General features: G+C 41.7%; 1 protein-coding gene across 1 annotated transcript in view; it reads right to left on the bottom strand.

The window, feature by feature from the left end:
• Positions 1-21,191, bottom strand: part of LOC122563107 (prickle-like protein 1) — a 150,907-nt gene extending 129,716 nt beyond the window's left edge. Inside the window, exon 1 of the mRNA XM_043716542.2 lies at positions 20,942-21,191. The gene's annotated coding sequence lies outside the window, so the exon portion shown is untranslated. The remainder of the gene's footprint in view (positions 1-20,941) is intronic.
• Between the last annotated feature and the right edge of the window lie 404 nt (positions 21,192-21,595).

The following is a 21,595-nucleotide window of genomic DNA, read 5'->3' as shown; positions in this document are numbered from 1 at the left end:
CATGTACACAAATGTACACAAACAGTCAGACACACATTCACACACACACACACACACACAATCAATCACACACGCACACACTCATGGGAGATATGTCAAGGCCCAATAACTGAGATCCTTGGGCTTTCAGGGACCACTGTATCAGGACTGGGGGCATGGGACACCTTTACTCGGGTCAGCAGCAGAGGAGCAAGACTGGTGTCCAGGCTGGGTTAAGCACCAGGGCCAGTGAGCTCTGTCCCTGGGCATGCCTGGCATGTCTCACTGAGATCTTCTGGCATTGGATGTTGGACCTAGATATGGCATAAAGGCAGGAAAAGAAGCCTGTTAAGGTTCACATCCTATGACTTCTCCTTTCTTGCCACCAACTGGACCACAGTAGCTCACAGTAGCTTAGTACCACCTCCTTGGCAGCACAATGAACATCCCCAGAATGAATAAAGGAAAGTTTTCTCAATGTCAGATCAAGCTTTATACAGGAAACTGGTGGCAAGTCAATGTCCTGTCAGGCTGGGGGCTACAGAAATGTCACCTATAGTCTGAATTGCAATATCTGCATTATTTGTGAACAAATACTAATGCTGCCAATTGATAGCGATTATGCCTTACATAAACATGACAGAATTAGTACTGAGTGTTTGTATATCACTTGCATCTCTATTATTTAAAGTTAACATCTTTGAAACAACCATAGAGTCTTAGAGTTGTACAGCATGGAAATAGACCCTTTCATCCAACTCGTCCATGCTCACCAGGTTTCCAAACTAAACTAATCCAATTTGCCCACATTTAGTCCAAATCCCTCAAAACCTTTCTTATTCCTGTCTTTTAAATGTTGTAACTGTGTCTACATCTACCACTTCCTCTGGCAGCTCATTCCATATATGCAACACCCTCTGTGAGAAAGTTGCCCCTCAGATCCCTTTTAAATCTTTCCCCTCTCACCTTAAACCTACACTCTCTAGCTCTGAACTCCTGTACCCTGGAGAAAAGGCCTGTCAAAATAGCCTTGGGACACAACAAAAAAAACAGTTTATATTGATATAGCACCTTTATAGTTATGACATATCCCAAAGCACATCTCTGGAGCATTGTAAAACAAGTTATCTCATCAAGCTCTTTAAGGAAATATTAAGTTCAGTGATGAAAAGCAAGTAGGTTCTAAAACATAATTCAGAAGAAGGAATTGAAGAAGTAAGGCAGAGAGTTTGGAAAGTTTTCCAGAGCACCCAGGAATCCAAAGGGGCAGGTACCAGTAATGGACTGATTAAAATCAGAAATGTTCAAAAGGATGGAATTAAAGGAACGGTGATATTATGGAGCTTTGTGGGATTGAGGAAGTTATAGAGATAGATTGGGGTCAGGCCTCGGGCGAAGTTAAAAACAAGGTGAGAATTTTAAAATCAAGATGTTGCTTGCACTGGGGAGGTCAGAGAGCACATCCGTGACACAGGAATGGGAACTTGGTGCAAATTAAGACACAGGCGCCAGATGGAAATTTATGTGAAATTCTATTAAATACACCTGGGTGAATGGGATTAAGCGAGCAATCCATTTCATTAGCTTCAGCTAGTTAAATCCATCAATAAAAAAAGGATTAAAAATGAAACAAATTGAATGAGGACAGTAAACTGGGAAATAAACATGTAAAGTGACATAACTGCCTTTAGAACTCATCAGTCGGAAGGGAGTCTCAACTGCGTCTGTCTGTGTTTATATGACTGGTGTCCGGTTTCCATAAACAGGCTATTCCACGTTGTTTTAATTCCACAGTGAAGAAGCTGTGATGCAGAACATGAGTACTCAGGAGGATAAATAGCCATAATTGCTGTCTAAATTTAAAGAGCCCAGTTAGGATTCTATTGAGTAGAAACGATTCTGTCCTGCAAATCTCGTAGTGCATTTACCTCCTAAGGGAAGGGGTGAGTTAAATGAACAATTATACTAGGAGAAGAAATTCAAACTATGAATCCTCTATGCTTTGACCGTTTAAATAATTTACCATTTCTTGAATTCTAAAGGGGATGGTGCAAGGTCAGTTTAAGGATCAAATTGTCTCAGGAAAGGGAAAGAAAATTTCTCGTTTATACAGTAACTGCTGTCCCAAAGTGCCTTATAGTCCATGAAATCCTTTGGGGAAGTAATCACTACTGTGATGTTGGAAAGATGACAGCCAATTTGATTGGACTTGATTGGATTTGTTTTGATTTGTTGTCATGTGCATTTTGTGACAAAATAGGGTGAAAGGTTTTGCATAGTGTTGCCACTCTCTGGTGCCATCTTGATAGACAGAAAAATAAAGCAAAGCCTGGAATATAAAAGCAGAAAAATGAAGAAATAAAGAAGAAGTGTTGAAATACTTTGTGCACAGTAAGGTCTCACAAACAATTGTGATTAGCTAACCTGTTTTTGCCTGAAAGTTAAATGTTGACCAGGACATTTAAAATAGCACCGTGGGATATTTTACATTCACCCTAAAGACAAGCAACAGCACTGCACTCCTGTTCTTGGTGCTGGCCACCATTGTTTGTTGACCTCAGTCCTGGAGTGAGACTTAAAGCTGGAAAATTGCTGCTCAGATTCGAGTCACAGCTGATGCTTACTGCCCGCTCAATTCTTCAACCTGCTGCAGGCATGAAGGGAGGGTTTGAGATATATATAAAAATAGACTGGGACTTTTTTATTGGGGAGTAGGAGGTTGAGGGATGATGTACATAGAATCCCTACAGTGTGGAAACAGACCATTTGGCCTAACAAATCCACACCAATTCTCCAAAGAGTAACCCACCCAGACCCATTCCCCTGACTGATGCTCCTAATCTACATATCCCTGAACACTATGAGCAATTTAGCATGGCCAATTCACCTAACCTGCACATCTTTGGACTGTGGGTGGAAACCCACACAGACACGGGGAGAATGTGCAAACTCCACACAGATAGCTGCCTGAGGCTGAAATTGAATACAGGCCCCTGGTGCTGTGAGGCAGCAGTGTTAACCACTGAGCCACCATGCCACTGTCATTGAGGTTGGTAAAATCATGATGGGAGGGGGTGGATGGGGTGAGCAACAAGGTCTTTTCCCTAGAGTGGGGGAATTCAAAGCACGGGGCCATATTCTTACAGTGAGAGTATTAAGATTTAAAAAGAATGTTAGGAACTGCCAGAAAAAGTGGTAGATGCAGGTACAGTTACAACAATTAAAAAACATTTAGATAAATTGACGAGTTGGAAAGGTTTGAAGGGATATGGGCCAAGTGAGGCAGATGGGACTAGTTCAGTTTGGGAACTTGGTGGGTGTGGACTAGTGGACGGAAGGGTCTGCTTCTGTGCTGTATAACTCTATGACTAGATGGTTGTCCAACATTTAGGAGACTTCCTCCTGTGGTATAGCTCTTTGCTGAGCACTTTGGCAGATGTGGGGTGGTATGGTGGCTCAGTGGTTAGCACTGCTGCCTCACAGCACCAGGGACACGGGTTCAAATCCCACCTCAGGCAACTGTCTGTGTGGAATTTGCACATTCTCCCTGGGTTTCCTCCGGGTGCTCCGGTTTCCTACCACAATCCAAAGATATGCAGGTTAGGTGAATTGGCTATTCTAAATTGCCTATAGTGTTAGGTGCATTAGTCAAGAGTGAATGGAGGGGAATGGGTCTGGGTGGCTTGCTCTTCAGAGGGTCGGTGTGGACTTGTTGGGCCAAAGGGCCTGTTTCCACATTGTAGGCAATTTAATAATCAAAAAAATGTGCACCTCTTTTCATCTGGAGTGCACAGTTTTCCACAATGAAGAGAATAAGTAAAGCCAGTCACCACAAACACGCATCAATTTTCTCCTTAGCTGCCAACTAAACTATTTTCGGTGCTCTTCATCCTAGTCCTGATTTTGAATAATACTTTTCTTTATTTGATTACACACCACAGCTTGGCAGGAAAAGTGAATGTTACATGTTTAGTGTATAATAGCTAAAGATGAAGTGAAAAGGGATAATAGATTCTGCACTTAGCATGTCAAATCATTGTGGAGCCATAATACACAAAGTAAGGAAATACTAAGTTAATATTGCAAGGGAAACACTGAAACGATTTGGTTTGACTAGAAACTGAATGTTGTGCGTTCAGTTTTGGTTATCAAGACAGAAAAACATTCAAAGCCTGAAGATGTTGCAAAGAGGAGTAATCATACTGTTCCCTAGCAGCAAAGGATTCAGTTACAATAAAACCCTAGAGAAAGTGATCTTAGCTTTCAGATAAAAAGCATTCTTATCAAAGGAGGCATGAAGACACAAATGACATAAATAAGGTTAAACCAGAACAATACCACAAAGGCTTAAAATTGACTAGAACAAAAGGATGTGTGAATATTTAAGAGAATCAAAGAATCCCTACAGTGCGGAAGCAGGCCATTCAGCCCATCAAGTCCACACTCACCCTCTGAAGAGCATCCCACCCAGACCCACCGCAACTCTGTAACCCTGCATTTCCAATGGCTAATGAAGGGCTTTTGCCCAAAACGTCGATTTTACTATTCCTCAGATGCTGCCTGAACTGCTGTGCTTTTCCAGCACCACTCTAATCTAGACTCTGGTTTTCAGCATCTGCAGTCATTGTTTTTACCCAATGGCTAATCCACCTAGCCTGCTCATCCCTGGACACTATGGGCAATTTAGCATGGCCAATCCACCTAATGTGCACAGCTTTGGAATGTGGGCGGAAACCAGAGCACCTGGCAGAAACTCAAACAGACAGAGGGAGAATGTATAAACTCCATACAGACAGTCACTTGAGGGTGAAATCGAACCCATATCCCTGGCACTGTGAGGCAGCAGTGCTACCCATTGAGCAACCATGCCACCCACAAAATGCTGAATTTCTTCTCTCAAAAGAACATGATCTTCCGGCGAACGCGTGCACCGGCAAAGACCCTTTTGAAGTACAGTTACACATTGTTGGATAATGAGGGATAAGGTTATTTAGATGGATGAGCTAAAGTGGGTCAAGTTGTCTACCACAGTGATGATTTTTGTATGAAGGGTAAAAAGCTTCTAAAAACCTGTAGGCCTGGAATTGAAGCTAATATTTAACAGTATAATATGTGCACTGATCTTAAGAATTTGAATAATGGAACAAACGATTCTTCAGTTCTCTGTCAGAAGACAGGTCTGACCCATAACCTCACCATGGGTAGGGCAAGGAGGCAGATCTTGAATTTTCTTCTGTCAGAAAAGGGATCAGATCCCATGCTTTCCAGTCATCTAAACCGTAAGTAGCTATGGCAACATGCGTGTTGCAGCTTGGAGTCATGATCATAGACTCCAATCACATGTTGGAAGGATATACAAATTTCCACATTATGAACAAGACCATCTAGTACTTGGCATCAAATCTTGGAGTAAGATTTGAACCCAGACCTCATGACTCAGAGGCAGAGGCACTAGAACTGGGCCACAAGAGCTCCTGTAGAGCTGCCAAAAGCAACAGCCACTACCACATCAAAAATGGATTCACTACAGAGGATTAGTACACTATAAAGGATCAAACATTTCATACAAATGCCAAACTCCTCAGAACCATAGATTGAAAATTAAGACATTCTCATTATGCAATTGTGAAATTCCTAATCAAAACCTGGAGCACCATCATGAACACCATCATGAGCAAAGGTTATTCATAAGTGGCCTACAATTAATCCATTCAATTACTGGAAGCTTTGGCTTGGAGAACTGATCAGATGTTGACCCAGAGATTTGTATTTTTTTTAAAATTTGCTTTTTCTTCTTTTGCTCTTTTTGGATCTGAATTCAGGGCAATAGATTGATAAATTTGATCATTAACACCAAGAAGAATGATTGGTGGCAGTGAATCCACCCAAGTCATTTCACATAGTCCCGGTCAATACAGCTGCAACAGATACTGTGCTGGCAGAAATTGGCCAACGGAAAACATACCTTTTTTCTGACAGCAGCGTGACTTTTATAATATATACCAGAAGAAGATTTCAGACACAGGGAGTGGTGAAGCTGCAGTGAGCTTTGAAAACAAGCATGAGAATTTTAAAATTGAGATGATTCTGACAAGCGCCCTCACCTCCACCTTCATCAAAAACTATCCTCTCTTTAGCCACATTAGTCCATTTCTGCTACACTGGACCACTTTCTCTTTTGAAAGCTTCAGAGGCGATTGTGAACGTAAAGTCTGAAAATAATTTAAATGGAATCAGAACTGTGGGAAAGATTCTGCATCTCTTCAGTGGGAGAGAACTGGCTGAGTTCAGATAAAAGGTTAATGTTCACTGACTTTTCTCTATCAAACTCTTCCGTTGTATTTCCCCCAGCATTTCCTTCAGATTTTGAACATTTGCAGGTTTCTTTTTTGAACTCAATGACTCAGTTTTCCAAGAAATGCCATTAGTTCTTTTTCTCAGATATCTGTCTGGTACAACAAAAAAGTGCATTTACTCACTTATTGTAGATTAGGGTGTCAGTTCATCTTTAGTTTTGATAGAGCTACATTCCAACAATGATGATACCCGGGCTGTAAGACATTTTGGAATGACATCAGGTTATGGGATCCACCATAAAGTCCGAGATCCTCCTCTTTTCCTCTAGCCTGAGAAAGGGAAGCCTGGCTAAGTTGCATGAGAATGAACAAGGAAGAAGCAGCTGTAAAGACACCTTTCGAGGTAGAGAGATCTGGAAGGTGTACAGCAGAGAAATAAGGATGGTACAGTTAGGGAATGAGCACTGGCCAGTTGTGAAGGGCACAGGCAGTAGGGCAACATATCACAAAGAGTGTGCAACTAGACAGAGAGTGTGGACAGGCATTAGAATACAGCAGGATGGAGAAGTTCAATCGCCTCACATAACAAAGGGGAGCAGAGATGGTTCATACACCAGGGACCAGTCAATGTTTATCAAGTCCAGAAAGGAAAGTCCCTCCCTAGCAATGAAGACACTGAATTGATATAAGGACATCTTCAACCCCTCTGGCATCTCCACTGGCTCAGTTGGGCTAATGGCCTGTGCGAGAGCGAAGGGATTAACTCATGAAAAGCCTGTGCTTGAACGTTTCAGTTTTGAAGCAATAATACAACCTTCTTTGAGGTTGAGGTAGAAATCTGCTGGACAGCTGTTTCAACCAGATGTTCTCTTGCTCTAACATACCTCCCACACTGTGTTGTGATACTGGTTGGGAAATCCTCCAACTAATCTTTGACACCAGAAGTGAGCTCATGAGAGGAGACGGTCCCCACTGCCTACACACATGAAATTGGAAAGTGAATTGCAGTCCTTTGGAAACTGGGCCTGTGTATACTGTATCCCTGGGATTGTCAGCCTAGAACAAGAACTTTTGCTGAACACGGGCAGAGATGATTGTTGAGTGATCATCTAATCTTGCTTAGCAGTGCTTTGTATTTAACCCTGGGTTAGAGCATGATAAAATAACATGGAGTCTGATATAGGAATGAGTGGTGGAAGGTCATGTTCCTTCTTTGACTGCATGCCCAGCACCTGTGATGGATATAAATGACATTTATTTTAGGAAAGGGCTGACTTAACTGTGATACAGAAGACTTCCAAAATCCGTATGTTTGGAGACAATATTGTACTGTGATAGTCCATCCCTTTAGTAACCTGAAGACATTAGCTCTCCTTGCGATTCTCTGACCACCCCTCCCACTATCTGTGTGACCATCTAGGAGCTCTCTAGCATTGTCTCCATGCCCACCTAAGAGTCTGATGGTCTGCATATGGCAATTTCTTTTCACTGGTTGTTTAGATTTTAGATTAGATTAGATTACTTACATTGTGGAAACAGGCCCTTCGGCCCAACAAGTCCACACCGACCCTCCGAAGAGCAACCCACCCATACCCATTCCCCTACATTTACCCCTTCACCTAACACTACAGGCAATTTAGCATGGCCAATTCACCTAATCTGCACATATTTGGACTGTGGGAGGAAACCCACGCAGACATAGGGAGAATGTGTAAACTCCACACAGACAGATGCCTGAGGCGGGAATTGAACCCGGGTCTCTGGCGCTGTGAGGCAGCAGTGCTAACCACTGTGCCACCGTGCTGCCCAATTGGTTGTGAGCATAAGTTTTTCTTTGCAGGAAAAATAAACATATAGAACTTATAGAAACATATAGTTCAACTTGCTTTAACCCATGAGACTGCAGTCATCCCATTATGGCCTTGCTTTGAAGTGAAAGTGTGCAACCTCTTCAATTTTTCAACACCCAGAAAGTGGGATATGGAACTAGAGAAAGATGGGAGAGGGATGGCAGCTTAGAATTTTAGGTTAGGACTTTTTTTTGTTTAAACTGTCTCATTCATCATTTCATTTTCACCATACTGATATAGATAGTTTGGGGCACTTTATCAACACTAGATCAGGATCTATTCTGCATACCACTTTATTATATAATAATGTTTCTATCACATTGCTGGTGTCCATGGGGCATTTACGATGGTAGGTTAGGCCACCTCTCTCTATTCTACCTGCATTACCCAAACCTGGTACCTCCTGCCTTCGATGGCAAAGCTACTTCCTTCACCTCTGTTATCTCCACCTAAACCTCAATCATGATAGCCGCTAATAATGCTTCTCCTTGTTATACCATTTTCATCCCCTTCTTCCTTTCTCTGTTTCTCTCTCTCACACATGCACTATTTTTGATCTTCTTGCTCTGTAAGCTACAGTGGCCTTTTAACAGCTGCTACTTCCTCATGAGTACTGGCCTCCTGCCAGAGCTAAAGCCCCAATTCCTGAAACTGTCCTGCTCTTTGGGAGGTCACCCATAAAAGACGGGCGGCTTCAAGTATCAACTTTAGTCAGCTGAAAAATGTCTGGTTTACCGTGCCCTGTGTGTTTGCTGAAGGATAGAGTTTTCATATCTCTCTGTGTGGCTTTCATTCTCCTGCACTCCATTGGTTTTACCGGGTGGCTCTGGTCGGGGCTTTGTAGCCAGCTACTTCTTGACTTTACCATGACAGCTTCCACTTTGTTCATGAGGGAAAATCATATTGGCAAGAGACTTTAAGTCGAAGAAGATTAATATCATGATTAATGGACCTTAATCATTTAATAATCTACAACTGTAATCATTTGCAGCTAATTAGATCACTGGCAAAAATCTGATCATTTTCAGTAGGGCATAGCTTCTCAGATGAGGTTATTTCCCAAAAATATGTCAGTCTCCTTTCTCATTATTTCTTGAAGAGGACGACTCCATAGAATTAACAGTCAATGCTTAATAGGAAATCCCTTGTCCTTCTTAATCTGCAGGTTTGGTGAGTGAAATCAAGAGATAAATTAACCATAGGGCATTCCCAATTATGTCTTGTCCCCACCTGACTTCTCAAAACAAGCAATTTTTCCAAAAGGGGTTACGAAGCAAGCTAGTTTGCTCCTTCCTAGCCCAGGAACATGAGAACCAATTGCAATGTTCCTCCCTTCACTCACCATACCCTGTCCACTATAGTTGAGTCAGCAACTCCAGACACTTCATCTTGCATTTTCTGGTTCCCTGCTGTGGCTCAGTTGAACCATGCATTTATGAACTAATCCAGAGATTAGTACCTTGGAGGAGGTACTGAGTAATCTCAGCTAGTACTCTATGGAATGCAGTAGTAATCATATTTCGAAAGAAAAATAGTCAAATGCAAACTTCAATGGGGGCCAAGGGTTTAGTTGGATTTCCTCTGGAGCCAGAAAGAGCTAATGAATGAAAGAGAAAGTTCATTAACATCGAGAGTTTGGTGCTGGAAAAGCACAGTCAGTCAGGCAGTATTCATGGAGCAGGAGAATTGATGTTTCAGGCACAAGCGAGCTTATGCCCAAAACATCAATTCTCCTGCTTCTCGGATGCTGCCTAACTGGCTGTGCTTTTCAGGCACCACACTCTCGACTCTGGCCTCCAGCATCTGCAGTCCTCACTTTCTTCTAGAAGGTTCATTAAGTTGATCCCGGGTTTGAAAGGACAGTCTTATGGGGAGATGATGATATGGTTGGGCTTGTACTCAAGTCAAACCGACAGATACCAGTGGGAATGTGTACAATGACATAGGATTTGGAATGCATCGCCTGGGGGTGTGGTGGATTCCATATGAGGTATCAAACGAGAAGCAACCTCATTGAAGGGTGGATGTGGCAAAGTTGTTTTCCCTTGTGGAAGAGGCTTGGGCAGAGGACATAATCTCAGAATAAGGGGCCGACCCTCAGCCTTGATTGTCCTGTACGGGAGAACAAGCTCGAGAGGCTGTATGGCCTATTCCTGCTCCTGGTTCTTATTTAAGGCAGAGGTGAAGAGGAATTTCTTCTCACGTAGGCTCGTGAATCTGTGGAATTCTTTACTTCGGAGAGCTTTAGCCGCTGTGTTGTTCAGTCTTTTCAGGCTGAGAAAGACAGATTTTTAATCAGTAAGGGAATCAAGTATTATGGAAGAAAGGCAGGAAAGTGGAAGTGAGGATTGTCAGATTAGCCAGGATCTCATTGAATGGTGGAGCAGACTCGATGGGCTGAATGGCCTACTTCAGATCCTACACCTTACAGAAAAGTCATTTGTAGACTGCTGAAGAATTTGGACACCACTTGCATGCCATTCTGAATGCCCACTACACTGCTGCACTGGGTATCTTTTGGATGGGCATGAGTGACGGAAAACTAATGTCTGATGGAGCAGTTTACAGTGGCCACCACTCCTGTGATTACCTGTGGAGGGGAAAAGGGGTTATCTGGTAGAATCGAAGGAAATTAAAATTCCCAGGATTGTGACACAATTAAAAAGTAGATATGTTTAATTTGATTGGTCCAAACCTGCTATGGAGTGCTGCTTGATTGCAATCTCTATGTTAAGTTTGTTTAATTTGACTCTGGTCGTACCTGCGGCAAAGCCAGTATTCATGGCCTGCTCGTAATTTCCCTTGAGCAAGTGGAGGTGATCTGCCTTGAACAGCCATAGCTGCAATCACAGAGCAATGAGGAAGGGAGTTCCAGGATTTCGATTCAACAACAGTGTACCACACTACAGTATAGAGCAAGGTTTCAAACACAGAGACCTGGTTTTTAATGATTTGGAGATGCCGGTGTTGGACTGGGGTGTACAAAGTTAAAAATCACATAACACCAGGTTATAGTCCAACAGGTTTAATTGGAAGCACACTAGCTTTCGGAGTGAGGCTCCAATCACCTGATGAAGGAGCGTCGCTCCGAAAGCTCGTGTGCTTCCAATTAAACCTGTTGGATTATAACCTGGTGTTGTGTGATTTTTAACTGGTTTTTAATGATTGTCTTCTCTGGCCAGAATGGTCAAGTTTCGGAAAGGGGTTAGCTCTCAGATTGAGTCATTTGTAACATCAACGGCAAGAGACTGAAAACAGATAACAGTTTTCTCATAAATTACCATTGAGTTACATTTACTTTCTAACGTGCAGCCACCCCCAGTCAGTGGTACTCCATGCTCCAGCAGCAACGACTTACTTCTCAAGGGCCAGTGACCCGGATATCCTGCTGATTAATGCATTGAGCCAGTTCATTTGCTTGCATGGTGACTCAAAACAAAATCATGAGACTGACATGCTGATGAATGTCAATTTCAATTTTCCGGCTCACTGATTTCAATTCTATCCCCCCACCCCATAGCCCAATCTATTTCCCATTCATTTCAATCTTGGGTGCAATGCCACAAATGCAAAAATAATTCAGCAATTTGTTTTCTACTCTTTTCAATGTCTTGGAAGCTGATTGAGAAAACGAAGCCCACGGTCGCATGTAGAAATCTGGACAACACCAAAAAGAGGTCAATTTGCCTTGGCTGCCTGCAAAAGCACTGTGAAACAGGACAAAAGGATTTCAATTAACCTGGCAATCAGGGATGGGCAATAAATTCTAGCCTAGCCAGCAATGCCCTCATCCTGTGAATGAATTTAAAAAACCAAGTTTCCCAAAATCTACTGCGCTGCTGTCAACATTCCACTGTCTACTGCTTGTGGATGACTGAGTGAGTGATCTAGATATCTGTTAACTTTTATCCTTTTTTGGACTCACTTGTTATTCCTAATCTGAGTGTATGTATGTTGTGTCAGTAATTCTTTTCATGTTTAACAACTCATAATCCCTCTCGTTTTTAACTCAAGAGAGTCTGGTGAAATTCACTCTTGTTAAAACATAATTCATTTGGTCCAGGAGAAGGATGAACACAAGGTAAGGGACCCTTTTCAACTTAACCCTGTTGTGACCAACCAAGGACAAGGGGGTATAAAGAAGAGGACACAATTCATCTTCCTGCACCCAAGAAGTTAATGAATTGGAATATCTGTCTGGAACTGTAATAACTTGCAAAACCTTGTTCAAGGAAAGTTCATAACAATAGGGTGACCTGGTGACTCAGTGGTTAGCACTGCTGCTTCACAGAACTAGGGATCTGAGTTCAATTCTAGCGTTGGGTGACTGTGTGGAGTTTGCATATTCTCCTTGTGTCTGTGTGGGTCCCTGCTGGGTGCTCTGGTTTCCTTCCACAGGTTAGGTGAATTGGCCATGCTAAAGTGTCCAGGGATGTGTAGGTGCATTAGTTAGGGGAATGGGTCTGGGTAGGTTACTCTGTGGAGGGTTGGTGTGGACTTGTTGGGCCAAATGGCCTGTTTCCACACTGTAAGGATTCTATGAATATATTTAATGCCTGTTTTGTGACAACATGTTGGGTTTTAGTCAAACTGGTTTGCATTTCACCATTTGGCACTGCTAAGAGGTACCAAAAATTAGCACTTAAGATAAAACTGCTACAGGCAGTCCCCAGGCTGCAATTGGTTTGCTGGTCAATTTATACACAAGTGAGAACATAATGCAAGATAATATAAAGGTGCTTTTTGTAAAGACAGGAAATGTTCATGTGTCAAGTCTTTAAACTTACATCCCTGTATGAGCTTGTGTTCCTAAGTATAAGTGTTGGTAAATTGGACGTTTGTATATAGGCAAACTAGATTTTGAATAATGAGATTTGTGCATGTAAGCGAATCAATGTAAACAGAGGGAAAAACAGTGAAGAAAACAGTAAAATTGGACGTACTGGGTGTACTGGAGCTCCATTTTGAGGTATGCAGTCAGACCAGGATGTGTATGATCACAGTTTTATTCCCATACTCCATTGAAAGAAAACAGCAGAAGGCTCTCGCTGACTCAACACCCACTCCCACCCAATACATTTCCATGTTGCCTGTACAGACACAATTAGAGAGGAAACCTTCAGGCTCTATTATAGTTGTTCCCAAACTTTTATGGTTGAATGACCCCTTTTCAAATGTACTGGATCTCACCCCTGCAATTAACTGAGGGAAAAGACACCTTGCACATGGTTGCATGTTTGCACTCCTTCTCTAAGTTTTTTTCCCATTTTTAAAAAGTGTCACTTTTCTGGAGGAGGCTAAACTTGCCCGCCACCAGCCTTGGTAATGGTATGTCTACCAGGCGATCTTGCGTTGCTCTCAGCATTCTTCCCTGTGCAAGCCTTCTGAGGTGAGACAGCCAAGCCACTGTACTCCATCCATGAGGCAGTTGCGTCCTGTCACATATAAAGCATGGCCATTCACAGTATTTTGTGGACCCAAGTTCTAGAATCAAGGTTCCACTACCTAGCTTGAAACTGAATGTGAAACACTTTTTCCATGTGAGTGTAATTGAACTTTAGTTTGTTCTGATCAAGCAGCAAGTACTGTACCTGAGTGGTTGATGTGTAGAAACGTTTGGAGCCTGCTCTGAGTTTTCATCCACTTGGTTGTTCTCCAGTTTGTAAGTTATTTCTCATTTCCAAGAGTTTTGAATTGAATTGAATTAACTTTATTGTCACATGTACTACAGTGAAAAATTTACAAGGCACCACTGACGGCACCATCTTAGGTACCAAGGCACAGATTCTTCAGCACAAGTTCTTAGGGAAATAAAATTAGAAAAATAAGGAAATAAAATGTTCAGTGTTACAGATCGTAGGAGTAAATCAGAAAAATAAAGAAATAAAAAGTTCAGAATAACAACCCTTCCAACCCGATCCGTGCCAGCACTATGAATTACTGATGAAGGGCTTATGCCTGAAACGTTGATTCTCCTGCTCCGCTTTTCCAGCACCACACCCTCGACTCTAATCTCCAGCGTCAGCCGTCCTCACTTTCTCCGTGCCAGCACAAAGCAGTTGTGTCAGCTGGGCTTGAATGGGGTCTGCCCTCTTCCTAGCTAACAGCTGGAATGCTTGTAACCTGTAGCTGATTTTAAATGCACAATAATTTTTGGTTCACACTTCGCTACTGAAAGTATGTCATGTTGCTTGAGATGCTGCCTTTTAGTTGAGATTTTAAACTGACTTGAAAGGATATTGTATCACCACTGGAATAAAAGCAAAGAGTTAATTTTCTAATCGTCTATGCCAATGTCTCACTCTCGTTAAAAACAGATGGCCTGCTTATTTATCACACTGTCTGATCCCCACAGAGTGGTTGCTTCCTTTGCCTTCATAAGTACAATCACAGAACTCTAAAGGTCATTCGTTAGGGGCAATTTTGATTTTGAGTCAATTGCTGATCTAATCACACCTTAACATTTTGTACCCCAATGTTCACTTTATGTGCAATGATTCACTTTGACATGTCAAGTGTCAGTATTATTGAAATTTCCAGGACAAGTTTTACTTTCAAAAAGAGGGACTAGCAATTAAATGATATCAAGATTGGATTTCAAGAGCTGATGCGTTACAGAGGAAGCAAAGAGCTGCACAGATTTGAGATCTCGAGAAGGTTTTAGAATAGAAAGTACTCACATAGCGTGTAAAATTTTGACTCGAACACAGTGAAAATGCAGAATGCATCTACACTTTAAGGCAGAAACATTGTCATTCAGCTAAACAAATACAGCTTTTTATACAATTCAAGGCTGGAACTTACCCTGAATACAGGCACTACTACTAACAGTGATATCCATAGCACACTTTAACATATGGACAGACTCATGTACTAATGATTTGGGAATACAGCCTTAAATAGACTTTAAAAGGCATCTTATTAAAGAACCTATACTGCCTAAGGGGAGAGTGGGGAGACAGTGTTATTATGATCAGGGTTTAAGATGGCCTAAGGTGTTTCAATAGGGTCTGGGACTTGGATTAGTAGAATCACAGCAATCAGAATGCAAATCTGTCCCAATCTTTGAAATATTAATAGTCCTCTCACAGAGTTTGAGTTCTTCTGTATCCAAGATTCTTTCATGTCGATTTTAAAATGAATCAAATAGGAACAGGTCATGATGAAGCTCATTTGATTTTTGATGCCCTGCATTGCTACTTAAAGTATATTCCAGCAATAAAAAGAACCCCAGATGGGTCTTGGCTTGGATTCAGCCCGACACAGAGTAATAAAAATACAGACCACATGAAAGCAGCCAGAGAGGTGACAGGAAGCATAATATTACCTTTGGCTTTCATTTTGGAAATGTGTGACTAATTTTATCCATTACTTTCTAAATCTCCTTCGGAACTCCTAGCCAACAATTACAAACTGTGAAACATTCACAAAGGCGATAGTTCATGTGTGTCAGGCAATGACAGACCTGTAGCGGAATAAATTTCCATTCTGGCATGTTGATTCCATGCTGGCCTAGCCGACACATGCGGGCAATATAAAACAGGATACTGCTGCTCAGGGAGACATTTCCGTTCCCTGGCCCCTCCCATGAATCAAAATATTTTCAACTGAACGTAGGCAAGTTTCTGGAGGCTGGATTGTATAATATTAAAGATCAATTACTGAGATGGTGAGGAGGATAGGGGCAATAGTACTGATAAAACCCTGGTTCTTAGAAAAGGCTCAAATACCACATTACTGCAACGCCAGTGCCGTATCAGCCATGGTTCAGGAGGTAGCATACTTGCCTTTCACATGGAAAACTGTGTGTTCATCTTCCACTCAAGATAAATCACAATCATTCTGATAGTCTGGTGCAATGCTGAGAGAATGCAGCAATGTCTGAGGTGCCAACTTTCACATAGAGTCACAGAGTCATAAGGTATGGAAACACACCCTTTAGTCCAAACAGTTCATGCCAAACATAATCCCAAACTAGACGAGTGCCACCTAACTGTTCCTGGTCCATATCCCTCTAAACCTTTCTTATTCATGTACTTATCTAATTGTCTTTTAAATGTTGTAACTGTGCCCACATCCACCACTTCCTCAGGAAGTTCATTCCACATCTGAATCACCCTCTGTTCAACAAGTATGCCCCTCATGTTGCTTTTAAATCTCTCTCCTCTCACCTTAAAAATATGAGCCCTGGTCTTGAAATCCCCCAATTCAACTACTATTAACCCTATCTCTACCCCTCATGATTTTATAAACCTCATGTTAAACTGAAGTCGTGTTTGGCTTCTCAGGTGGAAAATCCCAAATTGCAGAGCAAGGGGATTTATTCCTTGACCGAGCAGCATTCAGCCCAAATACAGATGAACATATTGCTGTTTCTGCAAGTGTGTGTACAAATGGATTACACGGTTTCCTCCACCACAGCAATAGCTCTGCAGCCCTGCACAGACAGTGCTTCAGGTTGCTCCAAATGCAAATTCCTTTGTTCTTTGCACCCTCTTCCCTTCCCTGCACAAATACTGTTCTCAGTGTAGGAATTGGGACAATAGAGCAGTCTTTCCAATGTTGGAACAAAAGCTGAATCTGGAAGTGTCCTCATCCATTGTCCACATATGCTCATGCTTCTGCTGGGTGGCTGCAGAGTCACTTATTTCACTTCCTCATCATCCAGGAAGATTGACAGCATTTCTACTATCCATTCCACCTCTCTTTCCCCTGACCCTGAGTTCTCCACCTCTATCCCCTGCTGAGACTGGCTTACTCATCACAGGCTAAGGCTGATAAATAACATTTGTACCACAGATGATCCAGGTGATTAAAGTCTACAGCAATGTAGAATCGAATCATCATCCCTTGACATTAAGTGGTATTAACATTACTGAATCTTCCACTATCGACACCCTGAGTGTAACCATTGACCAAAACTTGAACTGGACCAGCCATCTTTAATACTGTGACTGCAACAGCAGGGTCAGAGGCTGGGTATTCTATGGCAATTAAGTCACATCTTGACTCTCCAATGCCTGTCAAAGCACAAGTTATGAGTGTGACAGAATCCTCTTGTCTGCCCTGGATGAGTGCAGCTTCAACAACGCTCAAGAAACTTGATGCATCTGATCTGAAGCAGCCTATTTACTTGGTAACCCATCCCACCACCTTAAACATTCAGTTCTTCCATCATTGCTGCACAATGAACGCAGTTTGTGCTGCAAATACAGGATACCAAACAAGGACTCATCAAGGCTCTTTGCAAAGCCTACCAGCCAGAAAAATAAAGGCCACAGAATCATGGGAACACTGCCAGTTGAAATTTTCTCTTCATTTGGAGCTAGATCATTGTCACTGGGATTCCCTCTCCAACAGCATCATGTGTGTACTAACACCTCAAAGAGTTTTTGTGTATTCATTGGATTTGGGCATCACTAGCTAGGCAAGCATTTATTGCCCATCCCTAATTATTAGCAGCCAAAGTGTTGCTGTGGGGTGGGGAGTTACATGTAGTCCAGACAAGGTAAGGTGCCAATTGGTGAACTAGGTAGGTTTTTCCTGACAATTGTTCATGATTTGATTCCAGATCTTTATTGTGTTCAATAACCATCATCTGGTATGCCAGGAATTGAACCCACATATCACTGGAGTCTCTGGATTAATATGTCTAATGATAATACCATGAGATCATTGCCTCCCCACAGAGATTTGCAATGTTTCAAGAAGGTGACTCATTACCATTTGGCCTTGTTGGCCACACACACATCCCAAGAACATACAAAAAGCAAGACGAGGGGCTGAACCCAAGATTTTCCTGAACACTTTGCCACAAGTGATGCCATTGCAAAGTAATGGAGTGAAAGAAATGAGAGGCGATCAAACCACTGTGGGACTGGGCAAATTAGGGCCCTAGAGAATGGCCTTTCCTCTTCCTCAAAAGTTATGTTTCATTTGCACCATGATATGTTTGGGGAGATTCCCCCTCCATCAGACACAGAAAGCAGCTGAGTGAGCAACCTCATATCTGATGGAAGTGGAGCTCAGACAGTATGTAAAACAAGTTATGATCACTATTGTCTGATTTGCACTACATCTCAAGACCATTTTCGTCCCGATTACCTCTGTAATAATGCACAGACATGGCGATCAATGCACCCCCTAACTTTTCTCTGTTGTGTTCAGCCTGTTTATTGCATGGTATGGCACACTGGAAGATGCTATGCACCCATGCACACACATCTTAGGGCGAACATTAACCATATGCAGGATGTTCTGCATTGCTAGGCACTTATGGCACATAAAGGGGAGATTGCGCACTGGCTCATGATGTTTTATCATGGTGGGAATACAGAATCTCCATCACAAACTGTCTTAAAACGTAGCTCTAAGCTTGAACATTCACTGAACCTATATTTGAATGAGGAGAAGTACAAAAACAGAATGTTAAGTTGTGTGCGGCTTAGAAAGAAAATGAATTGCTTGTGAAAGGGTTTTCCTGATGGTTCAGCTGGTTACAGCAATGTGTCTGAAAGTTCCAGCTTCACGTATGTGTTGTGTTGGCTGATCTCGGGGGGGGGGGGCTTGAATTAGCCTCAGCTCGTTTTGTGTTATGGAAGGGAAATGCATTGTGATTGCAGTTTCCAATCATTATTCAGTGGATGCCCCCCTCCCTCTCACTGCAGTGTGTTGAGTACTTTTGTCAGGAGCACTCAACTTGGACTGCCAAGTCTTGTCAACACCTCTGTAGGATGAACTGGGGCTAAGGTGGGAGGCTGTTCTCCAGCAGGAGCCAGCGGGGGAGGAGCAGAGAAAACTGATAGAATGAGAAAGAAAAGAAACCCCAATTGAAAATTTCTGAAGCTCTGAGGATGTCGCACAGAAAGCACAAACAGCGAAGAGTGTTTGCAATAATCTTTGTTAGCCAGAGTTTGGAGAGACAACAGCCCACTGCAAGAAATAAATGCCCTTCCTTCTATCAGCCGAGAAGCTTACACCTGCTTTATACTGTTGGTACCTGCTGTGAGTAACCACAAGGTTGTGAAGTCGAATATGTAAACCAAATGTGTAAGAACAATCAAAATTAAAACAAATTTCTTTACCTGTGAAGTTTTATTTTCCAAAGATAATTTAAAATTGGAATTGTGCTGTTGTTATGATGAGTGTGAGCTCTAGTGGTGTTGAGAAATCTTGGTGTACACTTTGCAATCCAGTGAGAGCATCAAACGCCCCCAGTTCAGTGCTAATGCATGTTAACCACAGGCCGAGAATCTTATGGTTCTGGCCACTTAAGTGTTTACAGATTAAGTACAGCACTTAAATGAAGTTCTGTGGAAGATTCATATTCGACTTAAAAGATTCACAGCGTTTCTCTCTCCATGGATGCTGCCAGACCTCTTTGTCTAGCACTTACTGCTTTTACTTAAATGAACTTAGTTTGAACTGTAATATTCCCTCTTCACTATCCCATCAAACCATTTCCAAGGTCCATCCACTTTCGCCCATTCCTCATATAAAAATTTTAAAACAATTCATAAAGCAAAATGCGAGAAATATAACATATACTCATGTAGCAATGTGATAATAAAAGGTTTAATGCAATACTGGAAAAACACTGAACATCATTCCAGATGTTAAATATTTAAGAAAATGAACAAGTGCTTTTGCGGATTATTTAAACTCTTTGAAATCCATGTCAAAAATATAGTTTTCAGCTCATCCCAGATATTAAGAAAAGTATTTCAGTTCTGTCATATGTTACATTACATGATTGCACTGAAATTTTCATAGGTTCAATTGTTCCAGTAATAGCTCAATATATCTACAGCATAGCCTTTGTGGCTGTATTGCAGGATAATCACCCATTAGCGCCATGACGAATTAACAGCCTTTTATATTAATAAAACACATAGCATCTTGAATATTGTCATTACATTGTACAAAATCTCCCCACCAATAGATGAGTACAGAAATATGAACTATTCTGCAGTTAATCTACCAGCAATATCCTGGGCTTATCATCATACATTAAAAGTTATTAACTTTTTTTTACTCCTCACATACACACATGCTCCTCTTTTTATTAGTACAATTCAATTTCCTTTCACATTTCAATTTAACCCTCTTTGGGTTGTGGCATATATTGGTTGAAAGTGAGGTGCAAGCAATTTATTTGTTCATTTCTCAGCCTTATTTTGTGCGAAGGCAAGGAGATTCACACCAAAATGAGGACGGGGGTGGGGGGAATAACACAGTATCCAATTGCTTGCTTTGTCCCTGTTGAATAGTCCTTGGACTCAATGACTCAATTGCCTTGGTGCCAAACCTTAGATTAAGACCTTCCTGTATCTTCAGAAGTTAGCATAGGCACCTTAACCCAAGCGTTTGTATCAGTTTGGTAGCAATATCTGTTTAGAATCTGTATGTAATCTGTTTAGAAGCAACTTTTTCTTTTGTTAGTTTTTTTTTCTGAATGCATCACACTTCCACTTAATCAAAAGCTGACAGCAGATCCAAGCTCACAATCTGTTTCTGGTAATTGTTACCATGAAACAGTTACAGAAATATCTCCAACTGGAACCATTTAACTAAAGGGCCAGATCAAAGGAGTGAAATTGTGTTGATTATAAACGAGGGAATCAGATCCAAATCAGACAAACCCAGGAACCCTGTTAGCATTTTAAAAACCTTTTTCAAATTAACTAAACTGAGCTGTAAACGAAATTACAAGCCCCATTAAAATTATTTTAAAACTAAGTTGTAAAGTCGTGAGAATGCGAATGGAACAACATTTTGAACAACAATTTCTGAGAAAAATGGAAATGACAGACTTACCCTCAAATGCAGAATTGTTTCAAGTTCTTTGACAGGTTAAATGTTTCTTAATTTCTTTGCTGTTGTCACTTTCTTTGTTAATGTTTAGTTTCCCCAGCAAGCTTTCCCCTTTTTTTCGATGAGTGTGTGTGCGCGTGTCAAGTTGTCCAGTTTATGGAGCTTCTTTTTCTTCCTTTACTGTGCAGTGTGCAGCCCTTTTATTTCAGCTGGGCTGCATTTTCATTGCAGACTCGTACTGGTGGGTGAACAGTTCATGCAGGCATAGAGTTTGAGGTTAAAGCCAATTGATCGCAGGCTGTCTGCACAGGAAGGAGAGATATGCATCCCAGCTTGTGCTGCCTCTTCTGCAGGATCGGCCAATACCAGCGGAGCGTATCAGTTGGGTGGAATGAACACACATTGAAAGAGGAGAGGCTGTTGCTCGAGGGGCTTTTAACTCCTCGAAGGCCACGTTATTATTTTGTATCTAACAGGCTATTTGGACTGGGCAAAGATGCAGTAATGTTATAGCATTAGGGCTAGGATGAGTTAGTGTGCTGGTCCAATTTTAGAGTGGCATAAAAATAAAATCTGCGTTTTAAATATAGAAGTTGTAGGGGTTTAATTAGCAAAATGGGTTCAAAAGGCATCAGACACACCATCGCCTGGTGGGAT

Source organism: Chiloscyllium plagiosum, unplaced genomic scaffold (genome assembly GCF_037043375.1).
Source record: "Chiloscyllium plagiosum isolate Xiang-an unplaced genomic scaffold, Cpla_swu_hap1 HiC_scaffold_26, whole genome shotgun sequence".
NCBI lineage: Eukaryota > Metazoa > Chordata > Chondrichthyes > Orectolobiformes > Hemiscylliidae > Chiloscyllium > Chiloscyllium plagiosum.
The sequence above is the reverse complement of the archived record's forward strand: the minus strand, read 5'-3'. Positions and strand labels throughout refer to the sequence as shown.